General features: G+C 47.4%; 2 long non-coding RNA genes across 2 annotated transcripts; both read left to right on the forward strand.

The window, feature by feature from the left end:
* The first annotated feature begins 542 nt into the window (after nt 1–542).
* LOC143781570 (uncharacterized) lies at nt 543–5235 on the forward strand. Its single transcript, XR_013216763.1, has 4 exons — nt 543–626; nt 4168–4252; nt 4863–4974; nt 5059–5235. It is a non-coding gene; the product is annotated as an uncharacterized LOC143781570 (long non-coding RNA).
* Nucleotides 5236–5507: 272 nt separating this feature from the next.
* Nucleotides 5508–7974, forward strand: LOC143781571 (uncharacterized). The gene is made up of 3 exons (XR_013216764.1): nt 5508–6070; nt 6714–6909; nt 7208–7974. It is a non-coding gene; the product is annotated as an uncharacterized LOC143781571 (long non-coding RNA).
* Nucleotides 7975–18651: the final 10677 nt, after the last annotated feature.

Here is an 18651-nt window from a genome sequence, read left to right on the forward strand (position 1 = left end):
ATCTTTGAAAAAATGTAGATTCTGTGCGTTTTTCCTATTGTGGCGTCCTAAACCAACACTACAGATTTCCTGACGTGATTAGTGTCTGTATAGTGATCTCAGACACTGCTCTGACTGACTTTTTTACCTCATGGAATCACTAAAACCCTAGACTATATATATTCCCACTAATGCCATTCACTGCAGTGCGTTCAGCCGTCTAACTATCCTAGCTTTGCAGTGTAATGGCGTCACAGTCGTTTCCTGCCCTCAGACAGCTCACACAACCTCCTCTCTACACCGCACATGTGATTAAAATGGCGCTGTTGCTCGCTGAGATCGCTCTTTTATAACCACAGTGGACAGAGCGTCATCACAGAGACATAGCCAGCGACACCTGGTGGTGGGAGGACGGATTGGCAGATAATATTACACATTGTGCTATAGGACCTTCCGTGATGTCATGCCCATGTGACCAGGCTCTCAGGTGGCTGCTGTTACCTGGTGTTATAGGACCTTCCATGACGTCCTGTCCATGTGAGTATACGCATGCGCGTTCTTTCGTGGTGTCAGGGCTCCGCCAGCTGCTGTGAAGTCTTGTGTTGGGGAAGTCTGTGCAGTGACAGCAGCAGCTGCACACGGAGGAGGTGAGGGAGAGACGGAGGGTGCGGGGGTCTGTGCGATAATCCGGCCCCTGTGTGATGCCCGGACAGTGCAGTCACCAGGAACGGTGTGTAATGTGTGCACGTTACACGGTGACCGGGACAGTGATGTCTGTGTATCAGTGACTACCGTGTAGTGTCACTATTGATGGCTCTGATCACCTGTACGTCATAGCTTCCCCCCTCAGCCCCCTGTACTTTATGGCGTCTCCCCTCAGCCCCCTGTAGGTTATAGTGATCTCAGCCCCCTGCACGTTGTGGCGTTCCCTCCCCCCCCCCCCCCTGAGCCCTCTACGTTATGGAGTCTTCCCCCCCCCCTCAGCTCCCTGTACGTTATGGCGTCTCCCCCCTCAGCCCCCTGTACGTTATGGCGTCTCCCCCCTCAGCCCCCTGTACGTTATGGCGTCTCCCCGTCAGCCCCCTGTACGTTATGGGGTCTCCCCCTCAGCCCCCTGTACGTTATGGCGTCTCCCTCTCAGCCCCCTGTACATTATGGCGTCTCCCTCTCAGCCCCCTGTACGTTATGGCGTCTCCCCCCTCAGCTCCCTGTACGTTATGGCGTCTCCCTCTCAGCCCCCTGTACGTTATGGCGTCTCCCCCCTCAGCCCCCTGTACGTTATGGCGTCTCCCTCTCAGCTCCCTGTACGTTATGGCGTCTCCCCCCTCAGCCCCCTGTACGTTATGGCGTCTCCCTCTCAGCCCCCTGTACGTTATGGGGTCCCCCCCTCAGCTCCCTGTACGTTGTGGCGTCTCCCCCTCAGCCCCCTGTACGTTGTGGCGTCTCCCCCTCAACCCCCTGTACGTTATGGCGTCTCCCCCCTCAGCCCCCTGTACGTTATGGCGTCTCCCTCTCAGCCCCCTGTACGTTATGGGGTCCCCCCCTCAGCTCCCTGTACGTTGTGGCGTCTCCCCCTCAGCCCCCTGTACGTTGTGGCGTCTCCCCCTCAGCCCCCTGTACGTTATGGCGTCTCCCTCTCAGCCCCCTGTACGTTATGGCGTCTCCCCCTCAGCCCTCTGTACGTTATGGGGTCTCCCTCTCAGCCCCCTGTACGTTATGGCGTCTCCCCCTCAGCCCCCTGTACGTTATGGCGTCTCCCCCTCAGCCCCCTGTACGTTATGGGGTCTCCCTCTCAGCCCCCTGTACGTTATGGGGTCTTCCCCCCCCCCCCCCCAGCCCCCTGCACGTTATGGCGTCCCCCCCCCTCAGCCCCCTGTACGTTATGGGGTCCCCCCCTCAGCTCCCTGTACGTTATGGCGTCTCCCTCTCAGCTCCCTGTACGTTATGGCTTCTCACAGCCCCTGTACATTACACTGCGATGCTTCTTATATCCGCCCATATATTATACTGTGTCGCCCCTCCGTCCCCCCACGGTTTTATCACACCGGTGTATTATACTTTTATTATCTCTCGCGGCTGAAACATCCGGCGTCTCCTGACTCCTGCACGCTGGGTGCTATAATAGGAGTTTAATGCACTGGTGTGTAGACCGCACATTACAGCACCCAGGGTGCTGGAGTCAGGAGACTGCGGATATTTCAGCACACTGGGTGTTATAGTGTGCGGCCTCCACACCGGTGTATTAGGCTGTGTGCACACGGTGCGTTTTCCATGCTCAGAAATGGGCAAAAAACATTAGGGAATCCTTATCCCAGCTAAGTCGGTGAGAGTCCTGAAGTGTTGTGCACATGACAGGGATTTTCCTTTCAGTATTTGCAGTGCGTTTTTTCTGCAGCATGTCAATTCTTTGTGCGGATTTTTTGTGTTTTTCACCCATTAACTTCAATTGAGTCAGTTAAATCCGCAGCAAAAACTCGAGTATAAAAATGTTTGTGGAGAATGTTTGTGCTGAGTTTCTGTCTGCATTTTTACGGACTTCCTGTGGTGTTTCCCACGCTGTCACCTGTCATCTGTATTACAGCGTGGGAAACACCGGCGAGGCGGTAACCTTACCACCTGTTAGATTGTTACTGTCAGTCACAGTGCTGTGGGCTCACGCCATCAGATGTCAGCATGACCCCGCAGGTGTTACTGTGACCCGCTGTAAGAAACTTACTGCAGGTCACAGGCGTCGGCTGATGGGAGACTACTATTCTCCCACCAGCTGACGCCTGTGATCAAAGTAAAAAAAAAAAAAAAAAAAAAGGGAAATAATGAAATACTTATTCAGATAAAAAACAATCTATACTCACCGAATGCTCAATCCCCGATGCCAGAGTCTCCTGTAAACAATCAAAAATATTAAACCATCTTATACTCTCCTGTCCTCGTTAGTCCACGTAATCCTGAGTGACCCATGGCAATGTCACGTATAGAACACTCACATCAGAAGATGTGACCGCACTAACCGGCTGCCGGCTACACACTGACAGGAGGTAATCGCTCCCGCAGTGTATAGCGCTGAGCTGCCATGAGAGAGGTCACACGAGTTCATCAGCTGATCAGCGCCGGTGCTCTCACAGCAGCACCGCTGACAATATCCCCAACCCTATTACCCCACTTGCCAATGCACTAGAGCAAGTGGGAAGAGCGAACCTAAGCATCAGATTTGGCAAATCTTATAGATGCGCCATTTCTGGGGCGGCTGAGAGCTGATGTTTTTAGTCTGGGAGGGGGCCAATATCCATGGCCCCTTCCTAGGCTATTACTATCAGCCCGCATCTGTCTGCCTAGCCTTTGCTGGTTATTAAATATAGGGGGACCGTACGTCAATTTTTTTTATCTGATGTCCTCCTGTAACCTAGCTAGTAAAGGCTAAGCAAACAGCTGTTAGCTGATATTAATAGCCTGGGAACATTTTATTAAAATCAGCCGTCGGCTTTTCCTCTGCTGATTATGAAAATTACAGGGGACCCCATGACATTTTTTTTTTCATAAAAATTGACAGGTGTCACGGCGCACTCTGATTTCTGCCAGTTGCTGTTTGGTTACAGCCTATTTAGGTTTGTTTTGTTAATGCTCCTACATAGGCTGATGACTGTGTGTGTTTATTTAACACATTACTTACTGGTTTAGTAATGAGCGTGTCTGGCTGACACCTCTTCATTTCCTAGGGCTTGGTGACAGCGGCTGACACCAAGCCCTAATGCCATTACCCTGATGCAATTTATTCTGATAATGGGAAAAAAGGAGGTTGAAACAGAAAATTACATCAGAAAGCTTTTTTTTATATATTTTATTTAGCACGAAAAATCATTCTTTACTGTAAAAACTGCATTCATGAACCCACCAAAACCATGCATTTTTGCTGCCAAAAGACGCATAAAATTTCTGCAAGCCAAATGCTCAACGTGCGCACGTAGCCTTATTCTTCTATTATCCCTCCCCGGCTGTAGTATCCAGTTTCTCCTGACTCCCGCACACTGCTGTAATGATCGGCCTCAACACCGGTATATTATGCTTCTATTATCCCTCCCTGGCTGTAATACCAGCATCTCCTGACTCCAGCACGCTGGGTGATAAAACATCCGGTTATAATGGTGCAGTCACTGTCCTCCTCTGGACACTCAGCTTTGTATTTTATTACAGGGAGCAGACTGGCACCATGGGCATCCTCTCCAAACCGGCGACAGGCGCTGGCACGTCTCATCACACGGCTCAACTCCCCGCTCTGGTGAGTGCATGAGCGGAGCACGGGGAAGGGAGGAGAGATTGAAAAGCTGGGGGAGAGAGGAAGACCGAAACGCTGGGGGAGAGAGGGAGGGAGACTGAAACGCTGGGAGAGAGAGAGACCAAAAAGCTGGGCGGAGAGAGGGAGAGTGAAACTCTGGGAGAGAGAGAGAGAGGGAGACTGAAACGCTGGGGAAGAGAATGAGACTGAAACGCTGGGGGAGAGAGGGAAACCGAAGAAACCAGAGTGTGGGCCGGGAAGGGGGGGGAAGAGAGACCAGAGTGTGGACTGGGGGGGAGATCAGAGTGTGGACTGGGGGGAGATCAGAGTGGACTCCCATTCTGGCTGCTTACAGATAATACATAGTGTAATATTGTCTGCGCTGAAGCGTCTCACTATTTTCAGTATCTCTGCTTGCTGACACAGTGTTACGTAGATCTAGATCCTGTATAAGATGTGTCACATCTGAGGGTTTGTTACAGTCATATCCAGTCCACCTGGGCTGCAATCCAGGCTGTTACCTACACTGCCACATTGTTACAAATCATCAGCGCAGGAGGCGATCAGTGCTTGGAGCAGGGTGACGGCTAATGCTCGTCTGCTTTCTGCGCAGGGGGTCTCCTGTCGCCTGGCTGGAGAGGACGATGTGCGGGATCGGGCTGGAGGTTTACACCCGGAGCTTTGTCCGGAACCTGCCGTTCCTTGACGAGTTCATGGAGATCTACGTATGTGTATACGGGGGAATACGGCTTCGTCCAGCCGGCGGGGAAGGCGCCTGTAATAATCTTATCCTCCACTTCTGTTGTCAGATGGTGAAAGGCAACAATGTGTACGACATCCTGCGGCCCCCCGCGCCGCCAGTACCGAGTCCCTGGTGCTCAGCGTCCCCTGCAGCGAGGGCCAGAACAACAACCAGGCGGTGGGGCTGCTGCTGGCGATGGCCTCCTACTTCCGAGGTGAGACCACCGGAGAGGGGCTGCTTTATAATGCCGGTATGTGGCAGCCCCGGGGGTCCTCTGAGACCCCCTGATCAATCACAGACATCCCCCAACTTTTCTGTTCTTATGCGGCACCTATAATTCATTGACCAATTTGGAGACTCACAACTTTTTTATTTTTACATCAGTGGAGCCAAGTGAGGTTTTGGTTTCTGAGTTCCGAGCTGATGTTATTAGTACAGTTTTGGGTACAGGTGACTGATCATTATTTTGCATTGTTGGAAGTGGAGGGGGGGGGGGGGCTGCTGAACTTTTGGCTTTTGCCTTCTCGAATGTTTTAAAAAGTTTCTGGCGTTCATTTTTTAAGTTCCGTTTGTAAATGTCGTATTGTAAAAGTAGTTTTTCTTTTTTATATTGCGGTTGCTGCATAGTGTTTCTGATCAGTTGGGGTCCAGGTCCTGAGACCCCCCCCCACCAGTCGCTCAGAACACCATTCTGTGCACACACGTCATGCAGAAGCTGCGCGCACGGCTGTGTAAGGACCCTACACTTACTACTGAGCCCATGTACGAGCTGCACACTCCACAGCGCTGGTTTGACCGATCGGTGAGGGTCTCTGGACCCGGACCCCCTCTGATCACAGACACAATGCATCACCTGTCACAAATAGTACACTTTTCCATAATGAAGGCAGCCTTTACACCCTGATGTGCCCCCTCTCTTATAGGGGCACGGATGGTAAATGGTAATACGCTTGTGACTCTGGTCCGTGCACTTGCCGGTCAGATCTACTGGGCGAGGGACAACATCTTCCTGGTGAACGAGCACAACCTGATGAGCATGGAGGCCTGGCTGGAGGGCTACCACGACATCAACGTGACCGGTACGAGAGCCCCACACACACACCCCCCCCCCCCCCCCCATTGCCCCTCAATATCTTCTCCGTGCTGGTAATTCGTTTCTATGTAGCAGAGAGTTTGCCCAGTTGTAACAAACCCTCAGCTGTGACTGGTGTATCGTCTGGATGGATTTCTTTTGTTTAGCCAGAATGTTTCCATTCACTGACAACACTCTGAGATCTTAAAAGTGAGACGATTGCAAAGAAAATTAATATTTTAGAAAGTTGCAGAAATTTTTCTTATTGATTTAAGTTTTATATATTCTTATAAACCTGGATAAGAGGCCGCCTCACCACCATAACCGCTGATCGGGGATGTTATGGGGGTGGGCGCCCCGATCCCTTCCTGTATTAGTTAGTATGGACCCACAGCAATCGGCCGATCATTCCTTGTGTATTGTTACCACTGCTATCTGGCTGGCTGGGTCGTAGTGCTGCAGGTCCACATGTATGAGGAGCTGTTGTGTACCTGGCTTATTAGCAATATTGGACCTGAGCCTCTGTGTATATATTAGGGGCGCCGTCTGACCTGTGAATGCCCCTCTAGTGCTGGGTGGGCTCCTTGCATTCTTCTGCTGCCATCTAGTGGCTGTCCTGAGTATTGCACTGTGTTCTTTGCACCTTACAGACATGCAGTCGCCGGTGATGATGGGATGAGCGGGAGCCATCCAGGCCGCCTTGTCCCTAGAGATCAGCAGCGACGTCATCACCAGCTTTGATGTGGTCGTGGAAAGGCTGAACGGGCAGCTGCCCAACCTGGATATGGTCAACCTGTTCCTAGCGTCCTGCCAGAAGAGCCAGCTGCTGTGCACCATACAGGCAAGGTGAGGCACAGTGAGACCCCTGCTGCCCCGTCAGCTTTACATTCTCAGATGAAGCTCTACTCTCTATACTTTCTAGGCGTCAATAACTTACACATACACCACACACTATATACATTGTGGATGTTTGGAGTGCGGCGCCCCCTCCCCTCCGGCGTATGGGTGGATTGTCACTCTTCATGGGGGGTCAGTAACGTCACTCTTCCAGTACTGCTGTGGTGACGGTTTACTCCATCAAGCGTCCACTAGGGGGAACCAAACAATCCTGAACCTGAACTGTTTCCTTTCTTTTTATTCCCAGGACTATTGAAGGAATGTTCCGCAAACTGAACAGCCTGTTGGAGCTGCTGCACCAGTCCTACTTCTTCTACTTGCTTCCTTCCCTCTCCAGATTTGTATCTATAAAGATTTACATGCCGGCCATCGGCTTCATCATCCTCATTCTCATGATCCGAATATCCTAAATTGCAATGCCGTATGTACGGTAATGGTTGGTTAATTTCCCCCCATAGTGCTCTGACGCTGATCTCGGACATTACGGGCCGATGGCTGCACTCACTGAATCCTTCCTGATATTCGTTGTTCTTGTCTCTCAGCAGAGCAGTGCAGTGGTAATTAGCCACCACTAGAGGGAGCTGGTGTACACGTATACAGCATTGACTTCAATGGGAATTGTACTCAAGACAATGTGAGAAAGAAAACAATGGACAAAAAGGAAATATGTCCAGCACCAACCTCTAATGGCTGCAAATGGAGCCAGCTCCAATCGCTGCTGTTTACGCATTTAGATCAATCACTGACAGCGACATTTATATGGTTCCTTTGCTGGTATACATTGACCTCCATCAGTCCACGGTACTGATGGGCTGTAATGGCAGCCGGGGGCCAACGAAAGACTCACATCATCGCCATATTTGTCACCTACCTGTGTCTGGGCTACATATGAGGCCATTAATGTTCCCTATATTGCAGGATATATTATACATGGTCTCAGGTTTAAATCCCCTAACGGGATAAAAAAAAAATAGTGAAAATTACTTAATTAATATTTTTAAAGAATATAGAAAATAAACCTCACTTTTCCAAATTCAAACGTAGTTAACCCCTTTCTGACATTAAACGGACTATCCCGTCGAGGTGGGGGGGCCCGTATGACCACCGATGGGATAGTACGTCATATGCGATCGGCCGCTCTCACGGGGGGAGCGCGGCCGGGTGTCAGCTAACTATCGCAGCTGACATCCGGTACTATGTGCCAGGAGGTATCACGGACCGCCCCCGGCACCTTAACCCACGGCACACTGCGATCAAACATGATCGCAGTGTTCCTACGGTATAGGGAAGCATCGCGCAGGGAGGGGGCTCCCTGCGTGCTTCCCTGAGACCCCCGGAGCAACACAATGTGATCGCGTTGCTCCGAGGGTCTCTTACCTCCTCCTCCCTGCAGCAGGCCCGGATCCAATATGGCCACTGCATCCGGGTCCTGCAGGGAGGTGGCTTCATAGCGCCTGCTCCGAGCAGGCGCCAGGAAGCCTCCAGGAGATGTGCACGTCAGATCGCCGATCTAACACAGTGCACAGCAAAGTGTCAGATCAGCGATCTGTCACTTTACTGTGATGTCCCCCCTGGGGCAATGTTATAGTGTAAAAAAAAATATATATATTCACGTGTAAAAAAAAATTCCAAAAAAAAAAATATATCGTTCCTATAAATACATTTCTTTAAATTAAAAAAAAAAAAACAATAAAAGTACACGTATTTAGTATCGCTGCGTCCGTAACGACCCGATCTATAAAACTGTCCCACTAGTTAACCGCTTCAGTGAACACCGTAAAAAAAGAGGCAAAAAAAACAACGCTTTATTATCATACCGCCAAACAAAAAGTGGAATAACACGCGATCAAAAAGACAGATATAAATAACCATGGTACCACTGAAAACATCATCTTGTCCCGCAAAAAACTAGCCACCATACAGCGTCATCAAAGAAAAAAGAAAAAAGTTATAGTCCTCAGAATAAAGCGATGCAAAAATAATTATTTTTTTATATCAAATAGTTTTTATCGTATAAAAGTGGCAAAACATTAAAAAAATGATATAAATGAGATATCGCTGTAATCGTACTGACCCGAAGAATAAAACTGCTTTATCCATTTTACCAAACGCGGAACGGTATAAACGCCTCCCCCAAAAGAAATTCATGAATAGCTGGTTTTTGGTCATTCTGCCTCACAAAAATCGGAATAAAAAGCGATCAAAAAATGTCACATGAAAATGTTGCCAATAAAAACATCAACTCGTCCTGCAAAAAACAAGACCTCACATGACTCTGTGGACCAAAATATGGAAAAATTATAGCTCTCAAAATGTGGTAACGCAAAAAATATTTTTTGCAATAAAAAGCGTCTTTCAGTGAATGACGGCTGCCAATCATAAAAATCCGCTAAAAAACCCGCTATAAAAATAAATCAAACCCCCTTCATCACCCCCTTAGGGAAAAATTAAAATGCATTTATTTCCATTTTCCAGCTAGGGTTAAGGCTAGGGTTAGGGTTGGGGCTAGGGTTAAGGCTACAGTAAGGGTTGGAGCTAAAGTTAGGGTTAGGGTTTGGATTACATTTACGGTTGGGATTAGGGTTAGGGGTGTGTCAGAGTTAGGGGTGTGGTTAGGGGTGTGTTTGGATTAGGGTTTCAGGTAGAATTGGGGGGTTTCCACTGTTCAGGCACATCAGGGGCTCTCCAAACGCGACATGGCGTCCGATCTCAATTCCAGCCAATTCTGTGTTGAAAAAGTAAAACAGTGCTCCTTCCCTTCCGAGCTCTCCCGTGCGCCCAAACAGGGGTTTACCCCAACATATGGGGTATCAGCGTACTCAGGACACATTGGACAACAACTTTTGGGGTCCAATTTCTCCTGTTACCCTTGGGAAAATACAAAACTGGGGGCTAAAAAATATTTAAAGAGATTTTTTTATTGTCACGGCTCTGCGTTATAAACTGTAGTGAAACACTTGGGGGTTCAAAGCTCTCACAACACATCTAGATAAGTTCCTTAGGGGGTTTACTTTCCAAAATGGTGTCACTTGTGGGGGGTTTCAATGTTTAGGCACATCAGTGGCTCTCCAAACGCAACATGTCGTCCCATCTCAATTCCTGTCAATTTTGCATTGAAAAGTCAAACGGCGCTCCTTCCGAGCTTTTGCAGGGAAATTGCCCGCATCTGAAAAGGCACAACACTAGTTCCCATTCAGAACAACCAGGTTTGGTTCTCGCGTATAGTACTCATTTCAGGTCAATTTCTGATATAGTTCACCGAAAGAGACGATGACATTATGGACACTATAGTAAAAGATGGTATTAGGATTGTATCCCGACGTGCTCCACCTTTAGCTAATTCATTATCCCCCAGCCTTTATGATGCTACTAAAACAAAAAACTCCTCTACTTGGTTGTCCACCACAGGGTTTTTCAGATGCAATTTCCCTGCAGAACATGTTTACGCTCCAAGAAAAGATCTGTTTTTTCCTGCTCAAAAAATCAAAAGAAGTTTAAAATAAAAATTGTTCTCAATTGTAACTCAGATCACGTAGTATACATAATAGAATGTTCAGCATGCGAACTATTCTATGTGGGTTCTACAATCAGGAGATTATAAGACAGGATCAGGGAGCATCTTTATGATATTACCCAGCCCACAACTCGTCATGTATCTAATGCATCCAACCATTTCATAAAATCACACAACAGACAAATTGCACACGTTAGTGTATCTGCAATAGAACAAGTGCATAGAAATATACGTGGTGGAGATGGAGAAAGGAAACTGTGGGATAAGGAAGCTTTATGGATTCACCTATTAAACACTCGAGCACCTCTGGGTTTGAACTTGAAGAAGGAAATGATGTTGCATTATTGATTGATTATAGTTAACATTATTTGTATATGTTATGCACATTTGTAATTGAATGTGGTGTGTTTTTTTTGGGGGGGGTGTTTTTTTTTTCTTTTTTCTTTTTGTGCACTTTGCATTGCATTTCATGCTATTCAAGTGTTAATTTCATTCTGTGGAGCAATAATTTTCACTCTGTTCCCCACCTGTTTGGGGCATATTTTAACTTTTGGCAAGACTGCTCATTGTGAAACTGAGGACTAAGAGCACTATATGTGTTCGAAACGCGTCCAGTTATTCAAGACATTCCTTCCTCCAGTATGCACTGGTTTGTCAAGCAGCTTACTTTTTAAAGGGCCACTGTCACCCCCCTACAGCTGTTATAAACTAAAAGAGCCACCTTGTGCAGCAGTAATGCTGCATTCTAACAAGGTGGCTCTTTTAGTTTTTGGTTCAAGTATTCCCAAAATAAAGCGCTTTGAAACTTCGCCAAAATACCTGTCTTTAGCCAGGGAGGCAGGTCCTCACTCCCCAGCTTCAACCGCTACTCTGTCGTCAGTCAAATCTTCAGGGGCTTTCGGTGCCGCCCCCTCCGTGCTTTTTTCTCTTCAAAACCGGCGCCTGCGGTTTGTGTAAGCTCTGGCCGTGTGACGTCCCAGCCAGGCTTGCAGACTGCGCCTGTGCAGGCAGTGCGGCCACCCACCTTGGGAATCCCAGCCCCGCAATGTGTTATGCATTATGCAGAGTGCGGGGCTAGGATTCCTGGGCATGCGCACTGCGTGTGTCAGCCTGTCACCCAGGTCCCCCGCCTTACTGCGTCTGTATACTGTATTCAGCTGATCGTGCCTCCTCATACAGTATACAGTACAGTATACAGACGCTGTAAGGCGGGGGACCTGGGTGACAGGCTGACACACGCAGTGCGCATGCCCAGGAATCCTAGCGCAGTCTGCAAGCCTGGCTGGGACGTCACACGGCCAGAGCTTACACACAGCGCAGGCGCCGGTTTTGAAGAGAAAAGCGCGGAGGGGGCGGCGCCGAAAGCCACTGAAGATTGGAGTGACGGCAGAGTAGCGGTTGAAGCTGGGGAGTGAGGACCCGCCTCCCTGGCTAAAGACAGGTATTTTGGCTAAGGTTCAAAGCGCTTTATTTTGGGAATACTTGAACCAAAAACTAAAAGAGCCACCTTGTTAGAATGCACCATTACTGCTGCACAAGGTGGCTCTTTTAGTTTATAACGGATGGAGGGGGTGACAGTGGCCCTTTAAATTTGTCCAAATAAAGACTTTTGATTTTATTTCCTGAGCTGGATACCTTCATTTTCATGCACAAGTACCTGGCGTCAAGCAGAGACGTTTCCGTGCTCGGATCAAATTTCTCATGGGCTGTGAGAATACCACCACAAGGGTGAGCTGAATCATTTTTCTTTTTTTCTGAAGAAATCCCACTTATTAAACCTGACAGGGCACACCTGTGAAGTGAAAACCATTCCCGGTGACTACCTCTTGAAGCTCATCAAGAGAATGCCAAGAGTGTGCAAAGCAGTCATCAAAGCAAAAGGTGGCTACTTTGAAGAACCTAGAATATAAGATACAGGAAAGAAATATATCTTGGTACCGTGTTAGCCAGTAGATAGAAAAATATTTAGAATTGAGAGTCCTCAGTGGTTGATACCTTTTAATGGGTGTCACACGGATTTATGTCTTTTTACATCAATTAAGGAACTTGCCCATCAGACCATGTGGGGTCATCACAACAGAGACCCTAATCACAGGACAATAAAACAATCCTTATCTAAGAATTGGCCCAATATTTATGGACGTAACTGTTTATCACCCATGGTAATTCTGCTTCATGTCACCTGGCTTATCCATGGTTTTTTTCCCCTCTCCCTTTTTTTTTTTTTTTTTTTTTCCTATACTATGTTGTGCATAAATATGTGATTCTTCAGAATTTGTTTTAGTCTTTGCCTGATGAAATAATATTTTTCTAGAATATAAGACATATTTTCAGTTATTTCACACTTTAAGTATATCATTCCACATGTGTTAATTCATAGTTTTGATGCCTTCAGTGTGAATGAACAATTTTCATAGTCATGAAAATACAGAAAAATCTTTAAAAGAGAAGGTGTGTCCAAACTTTTGGTCTGTACTGTATGTACCGCATGTGTATATGTATCTACTGCATGTGTACCGTATTTTTCGTACTATAACACGCACTTTTTCCCCCAAAACAAATGTGAGGAAAATAGGGGGTGCGTCTTATAGTCTTAATGCAGGCTTACTGGCAGTGGTGTGGTGGTGGCGGCAGAGGTGCTGTGGCGGCAGAGGTGCGGGGATGATGAGCGGTATGGCGTGAGCAGGGTCCCTTCCACAGGTGAGGTGACGCAGCGGCCCTGTATCCAATGTGAGCAGCAGAGCCGGGTTAATCACCGGTTTCTCGGTGGCAGGGAAGCCCTGGGAAGCAGAGCACTCCATCTGCGCACACGCGGCCTCAGGAAGATGGCCGCCGCCCCAGAGAAACCGGTGATTAACCCGGCTCTGCTGCTCACATTGGATATGGGCCGCTGCGTCACCTCACCTGTGGAAGGGACTCTGCTCACGCCATACCGCTCATTATCCCCGCACCTCTGCCGTCGCCACACCACTGCTACAACCCCCCCATGGACACCAGGCCGTGGCGTCGCCCACCTAAGCAGGAAGGGACCCTGCTCAGGTGCACGCCGTACCGCATCACCCCACCTCTGCCGACACCATGCCTCCTGTGACCCTGCTCTGCCACCACCAGCCCTCAGGTAAGATACTGTAAATTCGGACAATAAGACCGACCCCCATCTTGTAAAAAAATCTTTTTTTCTGCAATTTTCACCCCAAATTTGGGGTGCGTTTTATGGTCCGGTGCATCTTATAGTCCGAAAAATACTGTATATACTGCATGTGTATATGTATGTACCATATGTGTATATGCTGCATGTGTATATGTGTGTATCGTATGTGTATGTACTGTATGTGTATATGTAAATGGTTTTTTTCCTACTATTCAACCCAGTATCCGGATGATAGTACTACTATCCCATCATCGGCTAATGCTGTCATTGTTCTATGTGAAAAGAAAAAGGTCTTTGTTCCAGCTCCTTGGGTAAAAATCTTCAAAGTTTTATTCCAATAATTAAAACATGACAATAGACCTGCTGCAAGACCGCACCATGTGTGCACACAGGGACAGCAAGCGACGCGTTTCGATCACAACAGTGATCTTTATCAAATCTGCTATTCACTACAAATGACCAATATTTAAATATGAGCTAAACCAATCAATCATTGGCTTGAAATCACATTATTTTTATAGCACCATTAATTCCATGGTGCTGTACATGAGAAGGGGTTACATCAAAATACAAATATCACTTACAGTAAACAAAACTAACAATGACAGACTGGTACAGCGGGAAGAGGACCCTGCCCTTGCAGGCTTACATTCTACAGGATTATGGGGAAGGAGACAGTAGGTGGGGGGTTGCAGTAGCTCCGATGGTGTTGTGATGGCCGTGTGGTCTTTACAGACTGTAAGCTTCTTTGAAGAGATGGGTTTTCAGGTTTCTTTTGAAGGATCCAATTGTGGTGGATAACGGGATGTGTTGGGGCACAGAATTCCAGATGATGGGTGATATTCGGGAGAAGTCTTGGAGGCTATTGGGTGAGGAGCGAATAAGCCTGGAGGAGAGGAGGTGGTCTTGGGAGGACCGGAGATTACGTGAGGGAAGATATTGAGAGATTAGTGTGGAAATATACGGAGGAGACAGGCTATGGATGGCTTTGTAGGTTAGTGTTAGTAATTTAAACTGGATACGCTGGGAAATTGGGAGCCAGTGAAGAGATTTGCAAAGAGGGGAAGCAGGAGTGTAGCGAGGAGACAGATTAATTAGTCGGGCAGCAGAGTTAAGGACGGACTGGAGGGGTGCGAGAGTGTTAGAAGGTAGGCCACAGAGGAGGATGTTGCAGTAGTCGAGGCGGAAGACAGGTCTAGGAGGAGGAGTATAGAGAATTGTCTGTTAGCTTTGGCTGTAAGTAAGTCGTTAGTAATTTTGGTCAGGGCAGTCTCAGTGGAATGGTGGGGACGGAAGCCAGATTGTAGGTTGTCGAAGAGAGAATTAGATGCAAAGTGAGAGGAAAGTTCAGCGTGGACGTGCTGCTCCAGGAGTTTGGAAGCAAATGGGAGCAAAGATATGGGACGATAGCTGGACATACCGCTTGGGTCAAGGGATGGCTTTTTGAGGATAGGTGTGATTGTGGCATGTTTGAAGGCAGAGGGGAAGGTACCAGAAGTTAGTGATAGGTTGAAGAGATGGGTTAGGGATGGGATTAGTGTGGTGGTGAGGTTGGGGAGGAGGTGGGATGAGATGGGGTCAAGAGCACAAGTGGTGAGGTGTGATTTGGAGAGAAGATGAGCAAGCTCCCCTTCAGAGATTTTGGAGAGTGAAGTTATGGGATTTGGGCATTGGTCTCTCCTACAAAGGGGTTGTGGTGGTTGGACAACAAAGACTTGCCTTGTTTGGTCTATCTTATTTTTGAAGTGCGTGGCAAAGTCCTCGGCAACAATTAGGGAACTCGGAGGGGGCAGTGGTGGGCGGAGGAGGGAGATAAGTGTTGAACAACTGTTTGGGGTTGTGGGATAAGGAAGATACGAGGGTTGTGAAGCAGGCCTGTTTAGCAGAGGTGAGAGCTGATTTGAATGCGAGTGTTGCTTGTTTGAGTTCAGTGAAATCATCTTGCAAATGTGTTTTCTTCCAACGCCGTTCTGCAATTCTGGATACTTGCCGAAGCTTTTTAGTGATGTTATTGTGCCAGGGCTGTCTATTGGTTCGTCGCACTCTGCTATGCATGACAGGGGCAAACCGTGTCAATAGCTGATGCAAGAGTGGCATTGTAGAAAGCGGTGGCAGTGTCTGTGTCGTGGAGTGAGGATATAGAGGACAGTGGTAGGATAGAGTCAGAGAGTGTGTGGGTGTCTATCTGTGGGAGGTTCCTGCATGGGTGCGCATGGTGCTCGACATGGGTGACCGGTGAGGAGGACAGGGATGAGAAAGTGAGTAGATGGTGGTCAGATAGAGGGAGAGTGGAGGTTGTGAAGTTAGATAGGGAGCATAAATGTGTGAAGACCAGGTCTAAGGGTACCGTCACACAGTACCATTTACATCGCTACGACGGCACGATTCGTGACGTCGCAGCGTCGTACGAGTATCGCTCCAGCGTCGTAGACTGCGGTCACACGTTGCAATCACGGCACTGGAGCGATGCCGAGGTCCCCGGGTAACCAGGGTAAACATCGGGTTACTAAGCGCAGGGCCGCGCTTAGTAACCCGATGTTTACCCTGGTTACCAGCGTAAACGTAAAAAAAACAAACCGTACATACTCACATTCCGGTGTCTGTCCCCCGGCGTTCTGCTTCTCTCCACTGTGTAAGCAGCAGAGCCAGAAAGCACAGCGGTGACGTCAGACGTCACCGCTGTGCTCGCTTTCCGGCTGGCAGGCGCTCACAGTGCAGAGAAGCTGAGACGCCGGAGGACAGACACCGGAATGTAAGTATGTACTGTATGGTTTTTTTTACTTTTACGCTGGTAACCACGGTAAACATCGGGTTACTAAGCGCGGCCCTGCGCTTAGTTACCCGATGTTTACCCTGGTTACAAGCGAACACCTCGCTGGATCGCTGTCACACACAACGATCCAGCGATGTCAGCGGGAGATCCAGCGACAAAAGAAAGTTCCATACGATCTGCTACGATGTACGATTCTCAGCAGGATCCCTGATCGCTGCTGCGTGTCAGACACAGCGATATCGTATAGATATCGCTGCGACGTCACGAATCGTACGGTCGTAGCGATCAAAGTGTGACTGTGTGACGGTACCCTAATGTGTGTCCGTTTGTGTGGGTGGCTGAGGAGGACCACTGAGTAAGTCCAAAGGATGAAGTAAGGGACAGGAGTTTGGAGGCTGCTGACTGGTGGGTGTCGATGGGGATGTTGACATGTAAGGTTCTACAACAATGTCTATGAACAAACAACATATGAACAATTAAAAAACAACATACAACAGAACATATACAATAAAACAACATACTCATTGATAATGAAGCATGATTTCATTAAGTCTGTTCAGTCCGTCTGGGAATCTGGTGCCAAGATAATAAATCCAGTACGCTTCAAGGGTTAGCAGCCAACATCTGACATCTCCACCATGTAATGAATTATTCACTTTCTCCAGTCCACAAACTTGCCAGGAAGAAATGTTACAGGCATGCCGCTGAATGAAATGTTTAGCTACTGAAGATATATTAGGAGAAAAATGAATGTTAGTACTATTAGAGATATCATTTAGATGTTCAGCAATGCGAGTTTTTAATTTTCTGGTTGTACAACCTACATAGGCTAATTTACAAATAGTACAATCAATATTATATACAACTAATTTAGTGTTACAATTAATTAAACACTTAATATTAAATTTCTGAGTACTGTCAAGAGCCACCACACACAGAGGTATCCAGGACATGGGCTATAAGTGTCACATTCCTTGTGTCAAGCCATTCATGACCAATAGACAACACCAGAAGTGTCCTGGGCCAAGGAGAAAAAGAACTGGACTTTTGCTCAGTGGTCCAAGGTGTTGTTTTCAGATGAAAGTAAATTTTGCATTTTTTGAGTTCTGTATATAGGTAATACAGTGATCACCGGTGACATTATACACAGGAGCTTTGTATATAGTGTCAGTGTACAGGTAATACAGTGATCACTGGTGACAATATACACAGGAGCTCTGTATATAGTGTAAAGCAGGGGTGGGGAACCTCAGGCCCCAGGGCCATTTACGGCCCTCTATGACCTTTTATCAGGCCCCTGAACAGATTCTCAGGGACCACATTCTTTGGCAGGGAGGTGTATTTTGATTACAACCAGCTCATTAATTTCTTCTTGCTTTGTTCGCACACACACGCAGTGTTCGCTACTGAACACTAAAGGGCATGCAATGAAAGATTACGTCCTGAAACCAGTGCCAGAGTCAGGATGTTCTTTGTGGGCACAGTTTGTACGGCCCCCAAAGGATGGTATAAATATACAAATGGCCCTTGGCAGAAAAAAGATTCCCCACCCCTGGTGTAAAGGTAATACAATGATCACCAGTGACATTATACACAGGAGCTCTGTATATAGTGTACAGGTAATACAGGGATCACCAGTAACATTATAACAGGAGAAAGGCTGCGATTGGCTGTTCAGAATTGAACAGCCAATCACAGCGATCTGGAGTCCGGTGGGCGGGGACTGCCCCCAGGATGCCGACACCATCTTCCCACAAGTAAGATAACGTCAGAATTTTAATGCGATCATCGTGATTCCCTTCCCTGGGAATTAGGGCCCAGGTCCCATGGACGGGATAGCATGTCAAATGGTAGAAGGGGGTTAAACCGTTTTTGTGCCAAATTCTTCAGAATGTCGCACAACATTGACATTTTGTTTACAATTCAAAAATTGACTTTATTTTTCTCACTAAGCCTTTTTTTGTGACAAATACCGTAGTTTAAAAAAATTGCACAAGAAAATTCTGTTGTGTATAAAATCACTGTGGAGTAGATTTTCTCAAAAATGTTGAGACTTTTCAAGCAAAGAAACAAATGATGAATCCTTTGAAAATATTTGCGAAGTCTAAAGAACACCCAAAATGGTGAACCTAAAAAAAAAAAAAAAACAGAAGGAAACAAAGTGACTTTAAAAAGGTGTAAATAAAAAAAATGAAAATAGCACAAGCAAAAGAAAAAAAACACAAAACTAGCGAAAAAAGGGAGCAAAAACAA

The sequence above is a fragment of the Ranitomeya variabilis genome, chromosome 6 (genome assembly GCF_051348905.1).
Source record: "Ranitomeya variabilis isolate aRanVar5 chromosome 6, aRanVar5.hap1, whole genome shotgun sequence".
In the NCBI taxonomy this organism is placed as follows: Eukaryota; Metazoa; Chordata; class Amphibia; order Anura; family Dendrobatidae; genus Ranitomeya; species Ranitomeya variabilis.